We start from the raw sequence: 10,569 nt of genomic DNA on the forward strand, positions 1-10,569 counted from the left end.
TGGATTTATTTGTCTAAGGCAGGGAGGGAGCGTTGTCAAATACAGGTCATGCATGCTGCCACACCCCTGCCTGACAGACAATGCTAATCAATCACTGCTCTCTGTGCACAATATCAGGATTCGTTTCAAGGTGCATGGGTTAGTTAGAGTTGGCACAAGGGATGAGAGCTATTTGCCAAGACAAATCCAGGACACAAATGGATCAAATATGGCTTTCCAATAAAAAAGAGTAAAAATATACTAGAAAATGTACTTCCTCTACCCTTTTCAAAGGTTTCCCCCTTGCTGTTTTTTTTGTTTTTTGTTTTAGTTTTATTTTTTATTTATTTTTGAGAGAGAGAGATAGAGAGCAAGCAGGGGAGAGGCAGAGAGAGAGACAGAATCCCAAGCAGGTGAGATCATGACCACTGACTGAGCCACCCAGGAGCCCCTCCCCCTTGCTGTTTTGATCTCAGCAAGAACCTCAAGCAGAAACAGACAAATGCTATTTGAAGTCATAGTCTAGTACACTGAGAGTCTAAAAAAGATTTTTCAGAAGCCAAAAAGGTCTCATGAATGGATTTTCTTTTTTGAATATTTGTCAAACAAAGTGACTTCTGGACATTTTGATATTTGTCCTCATGTAAATCTGAATTTCCCTGGTGCTAAAATTCGGTTCCTTAGTTCTAACGCAAATGTATGTATACCTATATGCAGAGATTATGAGCTCAGTTTCTGGAACCAGAGTTGGACCCCCAGCCCTGTCTCTCACTAGCTGAGCGCCTTAGAACAACTTAACTTGACCTTTCATAGCTTCAGTTACTTCATACTGAAAAAGGAAACAGAAATCATTCATATCTCATAGGGTTACAGCGAAGAGTAAATGAGATCATTCACGTAGAGTACTTAACATAGCATCGGGCACACAGTAATACTCAATACATGAGGGTTTGTGTGTGTTGTGTGTAGCTGGTATTAGCGAGGGGTGAACTAAGGACTCTGATGCTCTCTGAATTGTTTGGTGAGATGCTGCACTTCTTTGCTTTGTGAGTTGGAGTCAGAGTTTTAATGCTACTTAAATTCACGATTTTTGTGTGTGTTTGAACTCCAAGAAAAATGTCCCCTCTTTTGGTAGCTGATATATTCAAACCACTAGTGCTGGAAGAAAAATAATCTGTCATTGAAGTAGATGAAAGTTGACATGACAGACTGTGCACTCTGTCTTAAACATTCATAACATGCATAATATGGTCTCTGTGGAATGAAATAACTCCTTTAGCGTCTTTGCAGTCACTTGTATCATGGCTCTCATAGAGTGAAGCCATTATAATTCCAAAATAGCTACGCCTGTTTGGGGACTAGGACAGCAGGAAGAAAAGGCAGTTCACACACACAACAATTGACACTTATAAGTTGTTTATAGATACTTGTGCATACATGTGCACAAGTGTATGTGGATGGGACATGCATATATTCGATGCACATAGGTGTGGGTGGTGTTTTAAAATCTGGTGTTTGCTCTATTATAACTTACCGGCTAGAAGTAAGTTCTTTGGAATCTGAAATACTCGAATTTCAATCCTGACTTTACTCTTTTACTGCTCATGTGATTTTAGACAAGCCTCTCCACCCCCCCCACCCCCCCAATCTTAGGTAACATATTGAAAATGGGGATGAACAGGGGCGCCTGGGTGGCTCAGTGGGTTAAGCGTCTGACTTCAGCTCAGGTCATGATCTCACAGTTCATGAGTTCAAACCCCACATCAGGCTCTGTACTGACAGCTCAGAGCCTGGAGCCTGCTTCAGCTTCTTTGTGTCTCTGTCTCTCTCTCTGTCCCTCCCCCACTCGCACTCTGTCTCTCACTCTCTCTCTCAAAAATAAATAAATGTTAAAAAAAATGTTTAAAAAAATAAAATAAAATGGAGATGAACATACTTCTATAATCTTTCATACAAAAGATTCATGTGAAATATTGTAAGCAGAATGTATAGTGCAGTATTTAACACATATCAATCTCCCATTTATAGAGCTATTAATAATCATAAATAAATAAAACAAGTAATTAAAATAATGTCCATACAAGGAAAACTGGCTTTCAGCTTCATTATTCAATGTCCTGCTTTGATTTTTATTTTATAGAAAAATCATTTGGTGGCTTAACTAATACATCATTCCTTAATTATAACTGTCAGGTGAAAACTTTACTAATTCATGCCTCTTCTGAGAAGTATAAGCACTTGAGCAAATAACTCAAACTTCTTGACCCAGAATTTCCTAATCCAAGAAGAAATCTACCTCTCTGACTGTGTTTTGGCATGGCCATTCCTGTTGAAAGGATCCAATCAAATAATGGATTTTACAGGTTCTTACAAAGCACAGATTGGCCATTCAACTGGAGAAAAGTTATAATCAAATACAAATTTATTGACTGACAGGTAGCTTCTCTAAAGAAGACTAGAATATTAGTACAGACAAATAATCAGTGCGTAGCAGGTCGTGATTACTAGATTTGCTAATTGCCTTTCTCAGTTGGAAGGCTTGCCTTGTATTTGTTTTTAATACGAAAGTACAGTGCATGCTAAATTTCACATTTGAAATTCATTGGTTTGGAGATAAACAGTATTCCCAAGAGACCTCTCGATCTTATAACATGGTAGGAAATGTTCACAGATCTATCAAGATGATATATTTCCATGTTAGGAAATGTTCACAGATCCATTAAGATGATAACATTTGGTCAACATATTCTACTTGGAGTAACCAGATACTGCTGGGTCTCTGTTGATCATGCTCCTGTGTGTGGGACCACGAACACAGGCTTCACTAAATGTTCCAGAATAAACGCCTCTCTGCTTGTCAAAATTTGGCTTTGCACTGTAGAACAGAGCTATTTCAACCCTCTTTATATTTCCAGGAGGGAAGAGAGCCAATGTGATTTACCCAATTTTTCAATGAGAAACAATGAATCAGTCTAATGGTTTAATTTTAAGAAGAGCGAATTTGGAGTTAGGAGACAAAGCTACCATTTACTTGTATGTGTCTGTGGATTGTTTTTAATGTTTATTTATTTATTTATTTGTTTGAGAGAGAGAGAGAGAGAGAGAGAGAGAGAGAGAGATAGCATGAGTAGGGGAGGGGCAGAGAGAGAGGGAGAGAGAGAATCCCAAGCAGGCTCTGCACTGTCAGCATGGAGCCCAATGCAGGGCTCAAGCTCATGAACCATGAAATCATGACCTGAGCCGGAATCAAGAGTCCAACGCTTAACTGACTGAGCCACCCAGGTGCCCTGCATCTTTGGATGTTAAATTTATTATTTCTGCGTGTAAACCCAGGCTGATGATAACTACTTCACAGGATGCTTATGAAACATTAATAAAATTACATGAGAAATTGCTTTGTGAATCACAAAATAAGGTAAATTTGTAAATCAATAAAATATTATCCTAGTCATTCTTAATTACCACTGAAGTTGTGATCAATTTGTGGCGTTCACAAAAGTTACCTTTCATCAGTATTTCACCCACCCAGGTTAAATCTGGCCTTGAGCAAAACAACTCAAATATAAAGATACTTATTTTCAGTTGTGTTAAAAAATGAGAGCTCAGAGCTATTTTCTACTGTTTGCAGGTCCTAAGACTATATAGTTGGGGGTTTGTAAAGTAAAAAGTTCCTCTCTCATCTCCATTGTGATATGGAAGAATACAAGTGGGGCCATGGCAAAACCCGGGGAAGAGGAAAACGAGTAAAGCATTATGAAATAATAGTTAAGGGCAAGGAAGATGCAGTCATCCAGACTCAGGTTTTAATATAACCTCTGGTACTCACTAACTCTTATTGTTTGCAGATAAATTAGACAATACTTCTTAAAGTCCTTATCAAGTCTGTGATAATCTGATACCAAAAATATTAATATTCAACTTGGACTCAGCTAGTAGGGGAATCTTTTTCTTCCGCAAAGAAAAACGCCTCAACTTTAAAGCAGATGAAGTGGACCAACCAGGAGGGACATGAAGAAGAATAGGGATACTGTCACAAATCTTTCATGGTGCTTGAGGTGGACTGGAAGTAGAGGGCGGTGGGAAATGTTAAAAATTGGAAGAACTGAGAGAGAATCTCTTTGATTGACCTTAAGTAATGTGATAACAGAAAAGGCAGTAGTAAAATACAAATGTTCGTATATAGTTGACCCTTGCACAACGTAAGTTTGAACTGCTTAAGTCTAGTCATGTGCAGATCTTGTTTTGTTCGTTTGTTTGTTTGTTTATTTATTATTTTGTGAGAGAACCATGGGAGGGGCAGAGAGAGAGAGAGAGGGAGAGAGAAGAGAGAATCCCAAGCAGACTCTGCATTTTCAGCTCAGGGCTCAATGTGGGGCTCAAACTCACCAACAGTGAGATCATGACCTGAGCCGAAACCAAGAGTCAGACACTTAATCAACTGAGCCACCCAAATGCCCATGCAGATCTTTTTTTGATAACGATAGTACAGTACTGTAAATGTATTTTCTTTTAATATTTTCGTAATAAAATTTTCTCTAGCTTACTTTGTGATAAGAATACAGTATGTAATAATACATATAACATACAACATCTATGTTTGCTGACTGTTTTTGTTATCAATAAGGCCTCTGGTCAACAGTAGGCTGTTAGTGGTTAAGTTTTTGAGGAGTCAAAAGTTAGCAGATTTTTGGGTGGGAGGGGGGTCGTAACTCAGGGCTGTTAAAGGATCAACTGTATATACATATATTGTGTTACTGAAGTGTAATTTTGTATCATATAATTTAACTACTGTAGTACTTTAAGCACTATAGTAGTTTAACAACTTTTAGAAATCTTATGACTTGTAACCATCTCAAAAACAACCCAGTCTCAAAACATTTCTACCACCACAAACAAAAAGTTTCCATGGGTCCTTAAATTGTCAATCCCTGCTCCAAAAATATAGCCCTAGGCAATCACTATCTGCTTTTGTCTCCATAGTTTTGCCTTTTTTTTGAGAAAAGTAATATAAAAGGAATCTTACAATATATAGTCTGGTGTGTGACTTTCAATTAGCATAATGGTTTGTAGGCTTATTTATATTGTAGATGTATCAATGTTTATTCATTTTTATCACTGAATAATATTCCATTGTAAAGATAGCTCACATTTTGTTAATCCATTCACTAGATGATGAACTCCTGAATGGCTTCCAGTTTTGGGTTATTATCAAAAGTGCTGCTAAGCACATTCATATGCAAGTATTTGTATAGACATGTGTTTTCAATACTCTTGGACAGATATCTAAGAGTAGAATTGTGAGGTTATATGGTAAGTGTGTTTAGCTATTTAAGAAACTACCCAGTTACTTTCTGATGTGTCTGTGCCTTTTTTTTTTTTTTTTACATTTCTACCAGCAATGTATGAGGGATCTTATTTTTTTCACACTCTCATCAATGCTTGGTATTATCAGTCTGTTGGATTATAGCCATTCTAGTAAATGTGTAGTGTAAACCATTGTGGTTTTAATTTGCATTTCCCTAATGACTAATGATATTGAGCATCTCTTCACGAGCTAATTAGCCATTTGAATGTCTTCTTTGTTAAAATATCTATTCAAACCTTTTTTCATTTTTTCAAATTTTTATCTCTTAGTATGATTGAATCGGAAGAATTCTGTATGTATTCTTTGTACATTTTTTTTTTTTTTATAAAACATATGATTTGCAAATGTTTTCTCCCAGTCTGTGGCTTGTTTTTTCATTTTCTTAATGATGCTTTTTGAAAAAGAAGGTTTTTATTGATAATGTCATTATTTATTATGTTTTTCTTTATGGATTATGCTTTTGGTATCGTATCTAAGAAATCTTTGCTTAACAAGTCACAAAAATTATCTCTTACATCTTATTTTATAATATTTATAGCTTTAGCTCATATGTTTAAAAAGATTAATGTTTATTTATTTTTGAGAGAGAGAAAGAGACAGAGTGTGAACAGGGGAAGGGCAGAGAGAGAGGGAGACACAGAATCCAAAGCAGGTTCCAGGCTCCGAGCTGCCAGCACAGAGCCCGACATGGGACTTGAACCCATGAACCGTGAGATCATGACCTGAGCCGAAGTTGGACACCTTACTGACGGAGACACCCAGGCACCTTTCTTATATTTTAAATTACTTTTTGTGTATGGGGTGAGTAAAGGGTCTAAATTAATTTTTTAACATATGCATATCTGGTTGTTTCCTCACTATTTGTTGCAAAGACAGCACCTCATTCATTGAATTGTCTTGATAGCTTTGTCAAAAATCAGTTGACAGGAGTAAGGGTTTATTTCGGTCTATTTAGTTGCAATGATTGATATGTCTATCCTTAGGCCAGTACCACATTGTCCTGATTATTGTAGCTTTCTCCAAAGTTTTAAAATCACTTAGTATAAGTTCTCCAATTTTGTTCTTTTTAAAAATTGATTTGGCTGTTTTAATTGCTTTGCATTTCCATATAATTTTTAGGATTATCTTGTCAATTTTTTTCAGTAAACCAGCTGTGATTTTGATAGGGATTTCTGCCTTTTTCTTTCTCTCCTATGCTTTTAAGAATTCTATTACAGGAATATTATTATGCTTGGCATCACCAGTTAGTCTCTGATGCTCTATTTATTTGTCTTCAGTGTTTTTTTTTCTATTTCTATTTCAGGCTGAATAGTATCTATTAATCTGTCTTCAAGTTCATTGACTCTTCTGTCGTTTCTAATTTGCTCTTGAGTCCATGTTAGGCATGTTTTGTTTTAATTATTATATTTTCAATTCTTAGGTTTCCAATTGCCCCCCCCCTTTTTTTGTAGTGCACATTTCTCTACTAAGATTCCCTATTTGTTGGAGCATTATTCTGATAGTTTACTTTAATTCATTGTGCATGAATTAAACTCGGTGTTTGTGCCCACTCAGAATTAGGTTTTATTAACTATATCCCTCCTACCCCCCATGCATAGATCAAATTTTCTTCGATTATCTTGTATTTTTTGGCCACACACTTGACATTTTATATACTGTAATTGTAGCAACTCTGGGTTTTGATTTACTTTTCTGATTTTTTTTTTCCTCTTTGTACTTTGTCTGGGCTAACAATGTAAAATCTCTCTCCCTATAGGCATCTACTAGTGTCCCCGCTTAGTTTTTTATTCTTACTTTGATTTTTTTAGTCTGGCTTCATAGGTGGTACCCCTGTATCTGCACAACTTAGGGGAGAGACAATAATTCAACTAGAGTTTATACTCAAACACTGTCAGCCCATAAAATATCCACCTTCTGGCAATCACCATGTGTGTGGTTTGGGGAGCACGTTCACGAGTCACCCGTGGTTTTAATTTCTAACTGGGCTCTCTCAGGTTTCCCTTTTGTATACTTGTGGTTTCCCAGCCAACCATGAGCATGTAGAGGACTTATCTAGTCTGTAAACAGTGCTCTCTTTCCCAGGATGTCTCCATATAATTTCTGTCTATTCATTGCTTGCCCCAAACAGGACCACAGCCTCAAGCTAGTAGAGATGTGGGTTTTTCTCATTTATTCTTTATGTTGTTTGCCACAGTCATGAGTTTTTCCCCTGTCCCAAGGCAAATTTCTTTCTGGTAACAAAGCTGCTGACTTTCTGCCCAGCTCTGCTTTGGTCACCAAATGAGCAAGGGAAGAAGGCAAAAATAGGCACATCTCCAGGCAAGAAGGTCACTGACTAAAGCTGCTTCTACCCAAAGCTCTAGCAGCTTCCCAATTTGTTGTCTGCTTTTGGTCACTTTCCAGACCTCTGACATGGTTGTTTATGCCAGTTTTGTCCAGCTTATACACGTTTTATGAAGAGAGATTCTCCGATTTCTTCATGCCACTCTAGCTAGGAATTTCTTTTAAGCCTGAAGGTATATTTTTAATTTATAAAATATCTGCATTTTAAGATGTGCTTTCTACTTTCTTTCCTCTCCTTCTGTGTACGCGAATGCATATTTATTTATGTGTGTAAACCTAACATTTTAAAGATTGTGGCATATTTACTTTGGGCATGGCCCACAGTGACTCCATTCCTAATATTACTGCCTAATTAAGGCTTTTGACTCCTAAAAAAAGTGCATGACAGTTAGAGACATTGGGTTTAATCTGTATTAACTTTTAAATGTCTATAATTTATAAGCAAATTAAATGTATATGGATACATTTGATTGTTGTTATCTGCCACACTTATGCCATAATTTTTTCGTGTCAAAAGCATTTTTTTCCTGCTCCATTTATAACTTGGAAAAACATTCTAGGGAAAGTATATTTGGTGGTGATGCCTCAGGAAATATCTGATACTTAAAAAAAATTTTTTTTTTCAAGCCATGTTTGAAAGCTATCACCTAGCATAGCATACCACCACTACCATATTTTCTTACTCTATTCAAAGTGATGGCTTACATTTAAGACAGTAAAAACCAGTATAGAGGGGAAAAGAGGTTCACATTTGCTTAAAGTAATGCTACAAGTTACAACTTTTTTCACCTATTAAGTATTAATAAATTGTAAAAAAAATACAATAAAATGCTGATGAAAAAGCCAATGATACAAATAGTTTCATATATTAGCAGTAACATAATATTAGTTTTAAAAACCTATAGAGTTATACCAACAAATAGGACAGCATAGAAGAAATGAATACGTTTCTGCAAACACACCAACTACCAAGATGGGATCATGAAGAAATACAACATCTGAACAAATTTGTAACTGGTAAGGATGTTGAATCAGTAATCCAAAACCTCCTGACAATGAAACGCCCAGGGCCAGATAGCTTTGCTGGAAAACTCTACCAAACATTTAAAGAAATAACAACAGTTCTTCTCGAACTCTTCCAAAAAATTGAATATGAAGTAATACTTTCAATTTCACTCTATGAGGCCAGCATTATCTTGATACCAAAATTAAAGAAAGACTTACAAGAAAAGAACACTTTAGACCAATGTCTCTAATAAATATTGACATAAAAATTCTCAGTAAAGTACTAGCAAGCCAAATTCAACAATGCATTGAAAGGATCACACACCATGATCAAACAGGATTCATCCCTGGAATGCAAGGATAGTTCAACACATGGGAATCAATGAATACAATACACCATATTAACAGAATAAAAAATAAAAATCAGGTGATAATCTCAACTGAGGCAGAAAAGGCATTTGGCAAAATTCAATGCACTTTCCTTATTGAAAAAGTCTACAACCTAGGAATAGAAGAGAATGACCTCATTATAAAAAAGGTCATGTATGAGAAGCCCATAGCTCACATCATATTCAATGGTGAAAAATGGAAAAATTTCCCCTCTAAGATCAGGAACAAGGCAAGGATGACCACTTTCATCACTTCTATTTAGCATAGTATAGAAAATCTTAGCCACAGCCATCAGGCAAGAAAAGGAAATAAAAGACATCCAAATTGGAATAGAAAAGTAAAATTATGCTTGTCTGCAGACAATCTAATCATATATGTAGAAAATCCTAAAGACTTTACACACACACACATACACACACAGTTAGAACTAAAACAAATTAAGCAAAATTTCAGGCTACAAAACCTGATTGTTAACAATTAACAATCCAAAAAGGAAATTATGAAAACAATACCATTTATAACAGCATTAAAAAGAATAAAATACTAAGGAATAAACATAGCCAAAGAGGTGTATACTGAAAACTACAAAACATTGCTGAAAGAAATTAAAGACACAAATAAATGGAAAAACTTCTTATGTTCATGGACTGGAAGACTTGATATTTTTATTTTATTTTTTAAATTTTTTAAAAAGTTTATTCGTTATTGAGAGATAGAGAGAGACAGAGCATGAACACGAGAGGGGCAGAGACAGGGGGGGACACAGAATCCAAAGCAGGCTCCAGGCTCCGAGCTGTTAGCACAGAGCCTGATGGGGGACTTGAACTCACAAACCGTGAGATCATGACCTGAGCTGAAGCAGATGCCCAACCGACTGAGCCACCCAGGTGCCCCAAGACTTAATATTTTTAAAATGTCCATACTATCCCAATTAATCCACAGATTCAAAGCAGTAACTATCAAAATCACAATGGCACTTTCTTGAAAATTGAAAAAATTCTGAAATTCTTATAGAATTTCAGAGGACCTCAAATAGCCAAAATAATCTTGAGAAAGAAAACCAAATCTTGAGGCCTCATACTTTGGATTTCAAAACGTACTAGAGAGTTTTAGTAATTAAAACCATATGGTACTGGCATAAAGACAGACATCTAGGACAATAAAATAAAATAGAGAGCCCAGAAATAAACCTTCATGTATATGATCAAAATGGTCTTTGACAAGGAGTTCAAGGCTACTCAGTGAGGAAAAGATAGGCTTTTTGGCGAAGGATGTTGGGAAACCTGGATATTCACATGCAAAGGAAAAAGTTGGACCCTTTTATTACACCATATATAAAATCTAACTCAAATTGGATTAAGATCCTAAATATAAGACCTTAAACTATAAAAGTTCTAGATGAGAATATAGGGGAAAACTTCATGACATTGAATTTGGCATTGATTTCTTAGAAGATACCAAAAACATAGACAACAAAAGTAAAATAG

Source organism: Felis catus, chromosome B2 (assembly GCF_018350175.1).
Source record: "Felis catus isolate Fca126 chromosome B2, F.catus_Fca126_mat1.0, whole genome shotgun sequence".
NCBI lineage: Eukaryota > Metazoa > Chordata > Mammalia > Carnivora > Felidae > Felis > Felis catus.